Below are 16,096 nucleotides of genomic sequence, written 5' to 3' on the forward strand. Positions count from 1 at the left end.
AGCCGTACACTGCTCATCACCCGCCCAGAGGACCTAGGGCCGAAGCAATCCGCTCCCCCCATACTAGGTCCCAGGTGCAAGAGGTAGCTGCCGAACGACCCAAGCAAAAGAAGAGATGGACCCCAATGTTCTTCTCATTCCACCGGACGAACACGCATAACACCAGAGATTGCCGAAATCTTCCTCTAATCGCCCACCCCGTTCCCCGGAGTGGCGGCCGTCGATCGCCATCATCCGACAGGCGACAAAGACCTCGTGAAGCCGAGCGGACGAAACTCGACAAGCGACAAAGACAGACTCCCGAGCGGCGTCATACTCCGAGGCGTGAAGACAATCCCCGGAGGTCTAGGGAGCTGCCAAGGCCATCCGCTCGGGAAGAAGAAAATAGAAGTAACACTTCCTGAGGCGAAATCAACATTATTTCTGGGGGGCCGACCGAGGGCGATTCCAACCGAGCAAGGAAAGCGAGCGTAAGACAGCTCCAGATTCATGCGGTCGGCTGTAGCCAGGAACGGGCGAGTGGACCCGAAATCAGCTTCGGGCCCAAGGACTTGGAGGGAGTCGAAGTGCCGCATGACGATGCTCTCCTCATCAAAGCGGTAATAGCCAACTATACTATTCACCACGTTTTTATTGACACAGGAAGCTCGGTCAATATCATATTCAAAAAGGCTTTCGATCAACTACAAATTGATCGAGTCGAGCTGCTGCCCATGACAACCCCCCTCTACGGATTTACGGGCAATGAAGTCCTGTCGGTCGGACAGATCCGACTGGCTATTTCGCTTGGAGAGGAGCCGCTCAGAAGGACACGGACTGCAAACTTCGTCGTGGTGGACTCTCCGTCGGCATACAATGTCATCTTGGGACGACCGACTCTCAGTGAATTCCGAGCGGCCGTCTCCACCTTCCACCAGAAAATCAAGTTCCCGGTTGAAGACAAAGTGGGAGAAGTACGAGGAGATGCTACGTCGAGATGGTCCGAACAGAAGCCAATTCCGCTCGGAAGACGCCACGGATCGAGGTGAACGCTATAACTAAAAAACCTCCCTCTTTGGTTTATGAAGAAAAAGAGGAAGTGCAGATTCACCCGACCCGATCGGAGGCCACCACGTTCATTGCGGCCGATCTGGAGGCAAGCCGGAAAGACGAAGTGATCAAATGCCTCCAGAGAAATTGCGATGTCTTCGTCTGGTCGACGCATGAGCTGCCCGGAATTTCACCGAGCATAGCGCAGCACGAGCTACATGTCCGACCGGACGCTCAGCCGGTGAAGCAAAGAAAAAGGGATTTTAGCGTTGAACAGAATGCCATCATCCGAGCGGAGGTTGAGAAGCTCCTGGAGGCCAGCCATATACGCGAGGTTCAGTTCCCGAGCTGGCTGGCGAATGTAGTATTAGTCCCCAAGCCGGGCAACAAGTGGAGAGTGTGCATAGATTTTAGGGATCTCAACAAAGCTTGCCCGAAGGATTTTTATCCTCTGCCTTGGATCGATCAACTGGTGGACTCCACAGCTAGCTACGAGTTGATATGTATGCTCGACGCTTATCAAGGCTATCATCAAGTGCCGCTCGCCCGAGAAGATCAAGAAAAAGTCAGCTTCGTTACAGCCGACGGCACCTATTGCTATAAGGTGATGCTGTTCGGACTGAAGAACGCGGGAGCCACTTATCAGCGCTTAATGAACAAAGTGTTCAGGGAACAGATCGGGCGAAACCTCGAAGTATATGTGGATGACATTCTCATCAAGTCAGTCCGAGCGACCGATCTCTTTAAAGACATGGAGGAAACTTTCCGAACGCTACGGAAATATGGAGTTAAGCTAAACCCTCAGAAGTGCCTGTTCGGAGCAAAAGGCGGGCGTTTCTTGGGATACATAGTGACCGAGCGGGGCATCGAGGTAAATCCCAGCAAAGTGAAAGCGTTACAAGATATGCCGCCCCCAAGAAATCTGAGGGAAGTGCAGTGTTTGACCGGTCGAATAACTGCTTTGTCCAGATTCATCTCCAAGACCACCGACCGGAGCCTACCTTTTTTCAAAATATTGCGCAAAGCCACTAAGTTCCACTGGGACGCAGAATGCGATCGGGCGTTCGAAGAACTGAAGGCATATCTGAATTCTCTGCCTGTGCTAGCCAAGCCAGTCGTAGGTGAGCCGCTTTGTATCTATTTATCTTCAACTGAGCAAGTAGTCGGTTCGGCACTAGTAAGGGCAAGCGGAGAAGAACCTGTATATTTTCTAAGTCATATTTTAAAAGATGCCGAATCTCGCTACACTGGGCTCGAGAAGCTGGCTTTCGCTTTGGTCCTCGCCGCTCGGCGCCTCCGTCCCTATTTCTTGGCTCATACTATCATCGTCCGGACGAATAGCCCATTGGGAAGAGTGCTGTTGAATCCAGAAGCGTCCGGGCGGCTCATCAAATAGACAACGGAGTTGAGCGAATTCGACATTCAATACCAGCCCCGATCGGCGATAAAGGCTCAGTCCTTGGCAGATTTTATCACCGAAGTACAAAGGCCAGAGCCCGAAGCCATGTGGAAGATATTTGTAGACGGATCATCCACCCGGCTCGGTAGCGGGATTGACGTGCTATTGCTCTCTCCACAAGAAGAAAAGATGCACTTATCCGTCTGGCTGGATTATAGAGCTACAAATAACGAAGCAGAGTATGAGGCCCTTATAGCCGGCTTACAAGCTGCCCGGCATGTGGGAGTCGGACGGGTGACGCTGCATTCAGACTCTCAGTTGGCCACTCAGCAGCTCTCTGGTACCTTTGAAATTAACAACGCTCGGCTCAAACTCTATGCCGAAGCCTTTGAGAAGCTTAAAGTCAATTTCAGAGAAGTCATTGTCCAGAAGATACCCCGAGCGGAAAACCAAGCAGCCGATGAGTTAGCCAAACTCGCAAGTTCAATAACGCCGGTCGCCATCTAGCAACCAATTGAACAAGTATCTTTGGTGGCGCACGTCGACCGGATGGAAGACCTCACGTTTCCGAGCGACTGGAGGACACCCATCATGGAGTTTCTTCGCTCGGGCGCTACACCGTCCGATCGGGATGAAGCCCAGCTGCTAAGGAGGAGAGTTGGCCGGTTCACACTCATCGGAGAGCAACTCTACAAGAAGACTTTCTCCCGCCCGCTTTTGAAATGCTTGAGCTCGGAAGACGCAGCGTACATCCTCCAAGAAGTGCATCAAGGATCGTGCGGAGGACATCCGGGCAGACGATCGCTGGCTAAGAAGATCCTGCTGGCCGGATATTTTTGGCCCACCCTGCAAGCAGACGCCGCTCGGACCGTCGCGACATGTCTTTCTTGCCAAAAGTACCATAACTTCTCCCACCGACCGGCGGAGGAAATGAAAGCAGCCACCATGTCCTGCCCGTTCGACCAATGGGGAATGGATATTGTGGGTCCGTTTCCTATGGCGACCGGGCAGCGAAAATTTCTACTAGTGGCGGTCGATTACTTTTCCAAATGGGTGGAGGCCGAGCCACTAGCCAGAATCACCGAGCAGATGGTCAAGAAGTTTATCTGGCAGCACATCATCTGCCGATTCGGCATCCCTCGTCGACTTGTTTCTGATAACGGGCGGCAGTTCGCGGGAAAGTTGCTCCGAGATTGGTGCAAAAGCTATGGCATCGAGCAACACTTCACGTCCGTGGCGTACCCCCAAAGCAATGGTCAAGCCGAAGTAGTCACTCGGGAAATTCTTCGCATTCTGCGCGCTTGGCTCGACCATTTAGGAGGAAGCTGGGTGGATGAAGTGCCGAGCGTCCTATGGGCCATCCGAACGACCCCGAAGGAGGGAACGGGTGTCACACCGTTCCACTTAGTGTATGGCGGCGAAGCAGTGATCCCGGTTGAAGTTGGGATCCAGTCCATCCGGGTCCAGAATTATGACGATGATAACGCCGAGCGGAGGAACATGGAGCTTGATTTGGTCGACGAGGAGCGAGCCAAGGCGTCCGTCCGACTGATGGCGTACCGGCAAAGAATGAAGCAGAATTACAATCGGCGCGTAATCCCTAGAGCATTCCAAGTGGGCGATCTTGCCTGGAAGAAAGTAAAGCCGGTCGGCGACGTCGGCAAACTGGAGGCTCCTTGGGCGGGCCCCTTCAAAGTCATTGAAAAACTCCGCTCGGGTGCTTATTACTTGGAAGATGAAGACGGACGGCGGCTAGATCGACCATGGAGCGCGAATCATCTCCAGCCGTACCGGGCTGGGTGAGAGGTGCGCTGATGTAATTTTATATATGTTTTGGTCGCCTATATCCTTGTAATGCAGGAAGCAGAAATGATAAAGGATGGAAAATAGCTTCGCCGAACGACTTTGTTAAAATTAGCCTTAAAGGAAGCGTTAAAAATCGAGAGACGAGCCGACGTCTATAAACCCTCCGAGCGGAAGACCGTCGAGCTCCGACATTAAAAATCGAGAGATGAGCCGGCGTCTATAAACCCTCCGAGCGAAAGACCGTCAAGCTCCGATGTTAAAAATCGAGAGACGAGCCGGCGTCTATAAACCCTCCGAGCGGAAGACCGTCGAGCTCCGACGTTAAAAATCGAGAGACGAGCAAAAATCGAGAGACGAGCAAAAATCGAGAGACGAGCCAGCGTCTATAAACCCTCCGAGCGGAAGACCGTCGAGCTCCGACGTTAAAAATTGAGAGACGAGCCGGCGTCCATAAACCCTCCGAGCGGAAGACCGTCGAGCTCCGACATTAAAAATCGATAGACGAGCCGGCATCTATAAACCCTCCGAGCAGAAGACCGTCGAGCTCCGACGTTAAAAATCGAGAGAGCCGCGTCTATAAACCCTCCGGCGGAAGACCGCCGAGCTCGACATTAAAATCGAGGACGAGCGTTTATAAACCCTCCGAAGCGGAAGACCGCCGAGCTTCGACGGTAAAAATCGAGACGAGCCGGCGTCTATAAACCCTCCGACCGGAAGACCGTCGAGCTCGGCGTTAAAAATCGAGACGCAGCTATAAACCCTCCGAGCGGAAGACCGCGGGCTCCCGGCGTTAAAATCGAGAGCGAGTCTATAAACCCTCCGAGCGGAAGACCGTCGAGCTCCGACGTTAAAAATCGAGAGATGAACCGGCGTCTATAAACCCTCCGAGCGGAAGACCGTCGAGCTCCGACGTTAAAAATCAAGAGACGAGCCGACGTCTATAAACCCTCCGAGCGAATGAGGGCAATAAGGACTGCAAGTGTCCGAGGAACTCTGCTATCAAAGCGTCAATATCGTTCGACCGCCTCTACGTTCCGTTCGGCCCTGTGCCCAAAGGTACTTCATCGGCAGCTAGCGAACGACCTCTGCTATCAAAGCGGAACATTATATATTTAGTCGAGCGGAAAGGTTACGCAAAATACTTCATGAAAATCCTTTTCGAGATACTAGGTGTGATAAAAGGCGAGCGGACAACACACATATAAACTTCTATGCAAGATATCATATCAAAAGAACAGCAAGCAAAAGAAGATTACATTAAAGAAAATAAGGCCGAGCAGCCCAATTACAAAAAGGGGTAGTTTATAGCCGAGCGGCTAGATTATATTTAAGCTTCTACTCTAAATAATCATAAAGATCCTTAGGGATATTATCAAGGAGCGCCACTTGATCTGCAGCCGGGATGACGAGGGACTCGGGGAGTTGCCCCTTGGACTTCAAGTAGGTAGTGGTGGCGGTCATGGCAAGGTCGAAAGCAGTGTACATCCGCTCGCAAACTTTTTCTGAAAATCCGGGCGAGCGGATGTAATTCTGTCTCAGAGCAGCAACCCGGCTCAGCTCGGCCTCTTGGTATTCTTTGAAGGCCAATTGGGACGCGGCAAGAGACTCCTGCAGAGTTTTCAGCTCTTCTACATGCTTGAGTGCGTCAGCCGAGCGGCCCGTTTTCTCGCCATCGAGCTGGTCCATTAGCTCCTTTATTTTCTGCTCTAGGCCCCGAGCCTCCACATTCTTTTTCTCCAGGTCGGAGATAGCCGTGTTCTTCCGCTCGGTCGCCAAGCTTATCTTGTGATTCAGTGATTTTTTCACTCACTCGAGCTCGGCCAGATGGTGAGCCTGGTCGGCTGTCTTCTTCTGCTCGGCCGCCAGCAAATCCTGAGCCTTCTTAAGCTCCTTTTGCAGCTCAGAGTATGATGAGCCTTAGAGCCGGACGAACCGACTGCCGCCTTCAGTTGCCTTAGTTCTTCATCCACCATAGCCAGGTGGTTGGAGGCAGCAATCTACTCCACCCATCTCTGACAAAAGAAATTAAAGTTGTTAGTGGCCGATCGGAAGGAAGGCATACAAAACTTCGGAGAAAATAAACTTACCCCCGTGGCCTTCTGCATATGGCTATTGGCCAAATTTCGGAGGGGGATCAGCGCGACGCGCGCCCGAGCGTCGGCCCACATCTCAGCTAGGGGCCCCTTCAAGGTGATTGTATGCTCGGGCGCGGTTGGTCGGTCGGCCTCTGGTAGCAGCTCTTCAGTCGGGGGGTGAAGAGTGACCCAAACCGTGCGGCCATGACCGGGGGTCGTCTGACCGGCGGTCGGAAGAGGATCAGAGGCCGACGCCGAAAACTGAGATCGGATGGTTGAACGATGGACTGATTGAGCGGGCGAAAGGGTGCTGACCGGAATAGCCTCAATAGGGGCTGCCGGCTCATCCCATTCAGAGGGCGTCCGATCGGACGAAATGGCCTCGACCTCTGGAGCCTTGCCGCGAGCATTTGTAGTGGCCCGAGCGGACGGTTGAACCGCAGACGTAGCTGATCGGAGGGGAGTCTCCACTCGGCGCCTTTTTTGTTGGAGAGGCCGCTCTTCTTCCGGAGCGGAGCCTTCATCCCGAGCGGAAGGCTCTTGGCTGATAGTTGCTCCAGCCGCTGGCTCTTGGAGAGAAGCCTGAGCGGCCGACTCCCCAGCATGTGCGCCATTTCTTTGGCTGTTGCGGCTTCGAGCGCCGCCGCCTTTTTCTTCAGAATGTTAGCCATCACTGACTCCATGACGGTGTTCGCTGCAAAGGAAAAACAGAGAAAATCAGTTAGCAATTAAAGTGAATTTACCAAGTTAAATTCTTACCGAAGCCGTTCGGTAGTGGGGCTCTGATCGGACTCAAGCCGAAGATGTACATAACCCCTTCTAGAAGGAACTTGTGGATGTCAAGCCGCAGACCAGATAGCATGTTGGCGGCGTGGAGATAATCCGGTCGGGTCTTGAATCTTTTGAGTTCTAGGGAGAGTGGATTTCCGACCTGCCATTGGGTTCGGAAGGGAGTCCGCTCGGGAAGGCGGATATAAAAGAAGAATTCCTTCCAATGCTTATTGGAGGAAGGCAATTTATTGAGGAAGACCAAGCCGGGCCGAGCTTGGAACATATAGGTGCCCGGCTCGGATTGCTTGGGGTAATAGAAGTAATAGAAGACCTTCGGCTGGAGGGGAATATTATGGATTTTGAAGAGGACGACTACACCGCATAAGAGGCGGAAAGTATTGGGGACCAGGCTGCCGAACGGAATGCCGAAAAAGTTGCACACTTCTACAAAGAAGGGATGAAGGGGAAAGCGCAGACCGGCTGTAAATTGGTCGCGAAAAACACAAAAAGATCCGAGCGGCGGTTTGTTTGGCCGAGCGGAGTCGGTGGGTACGATGATTTCAAGATTGGAGGGGAGGTCGAAATTGTTAATCAAAACATCGGCGTCGCGCCGATCGAAGCACGACTCCATGGTAGTGTACCATGGACCGAAAGTTTCGTCTTCGGGTTGAGAAGATTGGGTCATTGTCCGAGTGGATGAAACCAAAAAAGATGAGGGCAGAGGACAAAAACAAGAAGAGGGCACCGGAACAGTACCCCGAGGGCGAAAACTGGGGAAAGCAACGCAAAGAAAGCGAAAGGACTAAAAGGAGAAAGAAGGAGAGTCTTACGACGAGGAAAAGGATCGAGGAAGGGACACCGGAGATCGTCGGAGAGCAGGAGCGGGATCGCCGGAGCACCGAAGCACCAGGGACAGAAGTCGAAATCGCCAACGCATATGCGGTGAAGACGGGAGGGCGAAGATTTTATAGGGTGGAGGTCGAGCGGCCTCCACCGTTGGATCCAGGTCTCGGGAATCAGAGCGTGCATCGCGCCGTCCATTTCGAACCGCCTCGATCCCATCAGAGCACCACGCCGCCGTCGTACGATGACGGCAGCAGCGCCACGTGGCAGCCAGCCACTGGAACACATTTAATGGGCGCATGCTCGACCTTAATGATAAAGGTTGGCGAAAACTTCGAAGAGATCCTGAGGAATGTGACTGTTGACTGGCGTTTTGGTTACCCCCTTTGATTCCGAGCGGATGTTAGATGAAGGATGCCATTCGGCTAAACAATCGTCCAGTCAGTCGGGCTAAACGCCTCCTTCGATTAGACTTGAAGGGGAGGCAAGTGATCCGGCGGTAAGAATAGGGGACCCCCGTTCTGGGAAGTCAACGCCACGTGGAAGTCAAAGGGCCCGGTGTCCGATCGGAGAAGGATGGACCGACCGGACGCCAGAGAACAAGTTGGATCGATAGGCCGACCGGCCTACCAGGGTCTAACTGATGGCAAAAGGCGCCCCGGCAGGAGTCGGGGTTCCGGCGCTCGTTGAACAGGATTGAAGGGCCGAGCGGATGGAACGCTCGGTAGAAGACATAAGGTGGCATACTGCGGACAATCTCCATAGAGCACGTTACCGAGAATCTCCCAAGTAGACCACTATATATGACCGGCCGGACGTAAGGCGCATGCTGGCTAACCAGACTCTCGGCAGGGAATAAGGAGAAAAGGACAAAGGACATCTTCTGACAGCGGGCATGCTCTATAATCCGGCCATACTCCAAATCTTATGACAAGGGGTGCCGCTGTCCCATCGAAGACGTGCTTGAACTGTAGCAGTATGGTGTCAGGTAAACTTGCTAACAAGCCCTTACTGAGGTATGTGCTGGGGACACGTATTCGCCTTGGTATGTGTGCATGGACTCCTTCCTAGCTCTATATAAGGAGCCTCGCACCTCACCGGAGGTACGCAATCTCTGATACTTGGAGCCACTTCTTCGTTGTTCGCTTACCTGACTTGAGCATCGGAGGGTCGTCGTCGGGAACCCCTTCCCGGCCCGACTTCTGTGCAGGTTCGCCGGAGGTCCGAGCGGACAGCCAAGAGATCTGCGTCAGCCACTTGGAGAGCGACACATGCCCAGTGTCCGTTGATTCAGCTTTCGGATAGGATCATCTCCATTCAGCGTTTCCAGTGTATGAACTCTCCCTCAAACTTCGGGAAGTAGATGCTTGGTCCGACCATCATTTTCTTTTTCTACAGTAGACGGATAGTCCTTCTGAAGTAACCTTGCCCTGATACCACTTATTAGTCTCATGCGCCTGAAATTATAAAAATACTCTTCTCAAAGCTTTCAACTTAAATTATACAAAAACTTTAATAAGGTATAAATAAATTGCATAAAATTAATCGAGCCTACCAAATTTGCTTAGTTTGCAACCAGGAAGGTTGCTAATCCATGACAAATGAAGCGCATTATCAGAACCCCTTCTCCGAGCAAGTTCTCGGAGGCGAAGAAGCCCCATACAATGATTTACAACTCAAAACAATGAAAATAGAAAATAATAATTCGAATACAAGTGTTGTCTTTAAACTAGGTGAACCAGGGATCTATTTATAGTGCTCTAGTCATGTTTATCCGTTGCTAACATGGCGAACTCCGGGCGCCTAGATGGTGATCCGAGGGCCCCCAATGTGACAAAATCTATCTCTATGCAACAACTGAAATATTCATGTATAGGCACCTGGACCATGTCCAGGTGCTCGGATCATTGTTGATGTGGATCTGAAGAGTGATCTACTGTGACGAGTCACCTGTTTGGCACCCTGGTGGTCTGGGCGCCCAGACTAGTCAGCCCAGTGCTGACTCATCCAATGCCTTCTCCGATCGCTGGTTTCTTCTCCGGTCACTTGGGTGATCCTTTGACCTTCTAGAGTTGAGCTCACTCGATTCTTTGACCCCTTGCTTGAGCCTGAACAAACTCAGGCTGATCTTTTGATACCTCCTACTACTGGCAAAGTGGTGCAAGAAGGCTTGCAAAAATCAGTGAAGCAACAAATGGATTCAACTGGGAGCCTACTAAGCCATCTTTGTGCCAAACTCAAAAGAGTGGTAAGGAACACTTGATACTTAACTCCATCCATGTATTGATGGAGGGTGGCTGTGTTCTCAAATTTGAGTAGATGGTCCTTTGGGTCAGTCGCTCCTCCATACTCTCTAATCGCTAATGGTCGGAAATGATTTGGTAGCTTATTCTCCAAAATCTCTTGGGAGAATGACATACTTATTCGCTTGGGGGAGCTGTTAGCCATTGGAGCATTCCCCCTTTGGATGTCTCGAGCAAGTGCATTCTCAGAAGATGATCCTTAGGGCCTCTCTGCTCGACCCACACCCTCAAAAGGTGTACGGAACACAACCCGGTGATATGCTATCAGAGATAGGGGCATGTGCAGAAGACTAATCAGTTGTTCATGGTGCTTCCTTGAAGCCAACCATTAGTGGAGGAGGAACCAGCTAGAACCTAATTGGGCTTTTACTCGGGTCCCTTGTTCGGTGTGAGGGCTCATCATCGATATAGCTAGGTCATTTGGTAAAGGACTACCGATCGTTGTTTGTCGTTGTTGCTACAGTAACTTTTGCACTCGGGCTATTATCAGTAGCTCCAAGTCTTCTTGTGATAAGGTGAGAGTGATGAGTCGTCCAACTTCTTCCAACTCCGCATTTCAGATTCAAACGAAGTTCTCACAAACGATACTACATTTGATCTTGTCTGAAAGCGGGAGAGATGATGCACTGGCTAGGGGAGGCATCGAGGTGGTTTGTATGTCGACTAGGAGAAGACTCTAAGCTGGAAGAAGATTGTGCTAAGAGATCCTGAAGCTAAGAGCTGCGAACCTATACACACCATAAACAGAGCCAACGGGAATGTTAGAGAGAGAACCAGGGAAGGGGTCCCTGATATAGACATTCTGACGCTCTCAAGTCAGAGCAGTAGACAAGTGAAATGAAGAAGATGATGAACAGTGAAATAACAGTCTAGATGTGCGAGTGTGCGGATGCGTATGCATTCATACGCCTCTCTGGCCAGCAGAGAGGACCACTTTTTTATACTACTTTTGTAATCTCCGCATTAATAAGGCGACAAAGAATGTCTGGTATTATAGTATGTTGAGTGATAGAATATATATGACAACCTTCCTATAGGCAGAGGAAGGTTCCATATGTCAAAGTAATGACATATTCTTTGACAGGTTATTACGATTCTTTGATAATGTTGTCTTCAAGAAAGAGTCTGAACGGCTCTAGGTCGACCGACTATAAACTAGGAGTCGTCTCATGTGGAGAATTGACCTTGTAAGTCCGACTGATGCTAGGGTCAACCGGATGTAAATCGAGAGTCTTGCATTTGGAGAAGTGGAGAGCTGAACCCCTAAGGTCTGACCGGCCTTTTGGTCGACCAGGTTTATGTTAGGGATTCGGAATCTACTTAGACAATATATCCGATTGGACTTTATGTCGGGGTACATCTTGCACTCGGCCGCTATACTTGAATATAGAGTTTGGTCCAGTCGAACGATGTGCCTAGCTACCATATCCGATCGACCTTTTGGTCCGATCGGCCAGAGCACTTAGCAATGACACTGGACCTATTTCGGCATACATCGATACGATCCGAGAGTTGACCCTATCTTAATTTTGACCACCACATCAGTCGATTTTCTTAACGTCAAACCCAACTTCAGGAGTCCCACATTATTCACCGTATCAATAATCAAATGTATTAAATTCTAATGCAGTTGTCTTTTATCCTAAATCTTATGTGCGTTATTCACCATAATGAGGCATCAGTAATAAGGTTTTGTAGGGTTTAGGGTTATATGAAGAAAAACCAGTTGTTCTTTAAGGCATAATTCTTAATCTTGAAGTTGCTACTTGCCAATGGTGTTCCTGAAGTAGGTGGTGTTCTGCAATCTAACGTGACACAGTGACACTCCCAGAATCTACTCAATGCTGCGGAAACTTCGCCTCTTTTATTTGTCATCCCGATCGGCGATAAAACTGTTTTGTCGTGCCTTGCAAGACACAAACAAAATTGCTTGACCAAAACAAGAGCATGAAGATCGAACAGTATGGAAAAGCATGGGAACTCGAGTAGAGTGTCTGTCCTTTAATTTGCCGTCCGTTTGGTCGATGGCAGCGTCTTGGGAAACGATGGCATTAGATGCACAAATGCAGTACGTGGTCTTCCTGCAGCAACTTAAAACCACTGTTCTTCTTTCCTTTCTGGTGCATGCATGGCTGAGTCCTTGACCTCAACTTTATTCTTCTGAGTTGAGTTGACTCAACAACTCAAAGAAACTTGAGTGTTGGTGTGGCAGTGATGGAAGGGTTTTGAGATTTTCTATGAGTTGAGTAATGAGTGCAGATCGAGCTAGCTCTGTAGCCATGGTTTTCCTTGGAGTTGTAAGTTGTTGGTAGTTTTAAGTGTCGGTGTAGTTGATGCAGAATCTAATGCACTAGGACGAATTTTAAGATATTTTGTAGTGGATGATTAAAAAAAATTAGGGGGTAAATCAGCCGATCACAAGTTATTTGGGTCTAGATTAAAAAAAATCGTTCAAATTTGATTAAATTAACAAGTCAAGTTGAGCCTGATTTCGAGCTAAAAACATTATTAACAAGATTTGATCCACTCGCAAATAAGACTATATATCTATATATAAAATTTAAAATGTAAAAAAACAGAGTTTACCCGAGCTCAATTATATGTCTAATGAGTTAGAACTTGAGCTTATTTAACAATCTAAAAATGATATGTTAATGAGTCAAACTGGAACAAAGCTCGTTTAATTTGTAAATGAACTATTTTTAAATCAAGCTCGAGCCATTAATGAACTATTTAATTTCATTACGAACCGAGCTTGAACTTAAGAATTAAAACTTGAAATAAACTTGAGCCAAGCTCGAGCTTAGGGAAAAACTAACAAAGCTAATCCTGTCTAAAAACGGGGGAGATGACACACAGGATAGGTGGTTCTACTGTTGACTATAAGAAAACTAAAATCCTAGTGGCTTGGAAGAACTTGCACGACAGAGATAGAACTGGGAGAAGAGAGCGTTAGTTATTGGGCCAAAGAGGGGTCCCGACGCAATAAAACTCTGACGCTCAAGTCAAATAACGAGTGGAGAAGATGGAGAATTGTAATAACGAGTTATGAACTGTGATAGCGAGACATTGTGTACATGTGCAAATAGGTGCAGACCCTCTTTTATAGTATTACAATTCCTCTGTGCACGAATATCAATGCCTTTATAAAAAATGACCAACCATTATGGTGCTCTGACACCTTTCCTAAGATAGATCCATAATTTCTGTTGGAATGTATATATACTAAAAGCCTAGCTTTTTGTATAAACATTTATTTAGAAATAAGAATCACATTGGTAAAATGTCTACATTTAAGCTAAGTGTAGTTGTCCATTTAATTTATATTATAGATAACAAGGTGTGAGAAGATACACAGAAGATCATGTTATCAGATCCTTATAAATTATAAATAGTAGCTCACAACCAAGATGGAATGAACAAACCATTGGAGTGGTTGTAGTGTAATTTGGTATTAGTTTATCTAGACTATAAAATTACACTAGTACACTATGAGTGTATTGAGTAGGACCATTTGAGGTAATTTCTTTTTATACTGACTATATAAGAGAACAAAACCTCTGTTATTATGGAAGTGCGTGCTCTTAATCGTGATATAATAACAATCACATATATTTAATATTTATTTTTTTAATTTATCAAAGGGTGTGATTTAGCTCGTTAAATCAATAGGCCTGATAAGTTGGGAAATGATATCATTTATATGGTGTGTTGCTGATTATAGAATGAAACCGTGTCCTAGTAAACGAAGTTGATGATGTCCCCTTAAAGAGCACATAAGGATTGTCATGTAAACCCTGCAGGTGGACCTAGTCCGGCATGACAATGAAGTTGAGTGGTACTACTCTTGGAGCTAGATATTAATTAAGTGAGTTGTCAGTAACTCATTTAATTAGTGGACATTCTATATCTTAAGCACAGGGAGATTAATGCACTCATAATAAGAAGGAGCTCATAATGTAATTTGGGATTGGTGTGGTAGTTCAATAACAACTCTTTAGTGGTATGAGTTATTATTGATGAACTTGAGCTGGGTGTTCAGGGCGAACACAGAAAGCTCAAGCTTATCGGGAGACCAAAACCAATTTCTCCTCTCGGTCCCTGTTGTAGCCTCTATAAAATCTTGTAACCATTAAGCCCACTTCTTATCCAAGTAATAGGCCGGACACAACCTTGCTTGGAGCAAGGGGGCCCGCCAAGCATAGGATTGGAGCCCAAGTAGTGGTCGGCCAAACCATGCTTGGTGTTCAAGCATGGGGCCGACCACATAGGGACCACATAGGATTAAAGGGAGATTTTATTTTTGTTAAAATCTTTCTTTTTGTAGTCATTCATGAAAGGGATTTAAAAGGGAAATTTTATTTTTAAAATTTCCTTTTATAGTCATCTTCATGATTTTAAAAAGAGAGTTTTAGATTTTAAAATCTTTCCTTTTATAGCTATCTACAAAAAATTAAAGAGAGATTTTAATTTTGTTAAAATCTTTCCTTATTTGCAGTTGTCTATAATGTTTAAAAGAAAGATTTTAATTTTTGATAAAACTCTCCTTTTTTGTAACCATGATTTAAAAAGAGAAGTTTTAATTAATTTTTTTTTTTTTGTAGTTGTCTACATGTTTTAAAAGAGAGAGATTAATTTTTAAAACTTTCCTTTATTATTGCAATAAGAAATTTAAAAAGAGAGATTTTAATTATTATTAAAATTTCCTCTTTTAAAGGGAGACCACAAATAAGGAAGTTTTAATTATGTTTAAAACTTTCATTTTTGTAGACATCATGGTTTAAAAGGAGCTTTAATTTTTTTTTGTAAAATTTTTTCCTTTTTAGACTCCATGATGTGGCCGACCATAGGAAGAAGAAAAGGAAGTTTTAATTAAACTTTCATTTTTTTGCCAAGATCAAGGATTATAAAAGTGATGGAGAGGGTGCCTCATGAGATAACACAACCTAGGCTTTCTCCTCTCTTCATTGTGTGGTCGACACCCTTATTGTTTCTTTAAGGGTCGGCGACACACAAGCCTTGATTCCTTGGTGGCCGAATCTCTTCCATGCTCTTCTCTTTTGTTTTCTTCTTTTGAGGTCGGTGGTTCTTCAAGCTTCAACATCTTGGTGGTCGGTTGCTTGGAGAGGAAGAAGAAGAGAAGAAAATTTCCTAGTTTGGCATCTCTTGATGGCTCAAGAGTCTTGGAGAAGAAGAAGTGGTCCAGGTGGAATTCATCTTGGTAGATCGTCGCCCACACGACGTCCAAGAGGAGGTGAGGAATACAAAAGAAGATCAAGAGGTCTTTAGCTATAAAGAAAGGTATAACTAGTTGTCTTATTCCGCATCATGCTAGTTTTCTTTGTATGGATTTTGAATTACCAAACACAAGAGGCTAACGATTCTAGGCAATCGAATTTATGTTTCGATTTTGTGTTTCTTTTATTTTTCGATCTTGTGATTCGATTGTTCTTAATGGTTAAACCTAGGGTTACTATAAGGAGATTAAATATTGAATTTTGTTGAAAGGCTTTGTCTAGGAAGTGGTGGATGATCACATACCCAAGAAGGCCTAGTGCCTCACCATATTTAACCTGGAAATCGATCTCTAAAATAAATATTTAATTAACTTTGTAACATGGGTGGATTTGGATTAATAATGTTAAGCATCGTTTGTGATCCAAGTCTAAACCTCTAAGAATAGATAAGTTGAATTTGGAATCAATAATGTTAAGTTCTGTTTACGATTCCAAATTTAATTTCTAAAGAACACAATAGGTTATTAGGAAAGGTTCGAGACTTGTACAAAATTTTTGTACAGAGGAACCAGTACGATATTCTGAGTAGCAACCAACAAACTTCTACGTTTGGGAGGATAGAAGTTTCTACTA

This window comes from Zingiber officinale, chromosome 4B, assembly GCF_018446385.1.
Source record: "Zingiber officinale cultivar Zhangliang chromosome 4B, Zo_v1.1, whole genome shotgun sequence".
Lineage (NCBI taxonomy): Eukaryota > Viridiplantae > Streptophyta > Magnoliopsida > Zingiberales > Zingiberaceae > Zingiber > Zingiber officinale.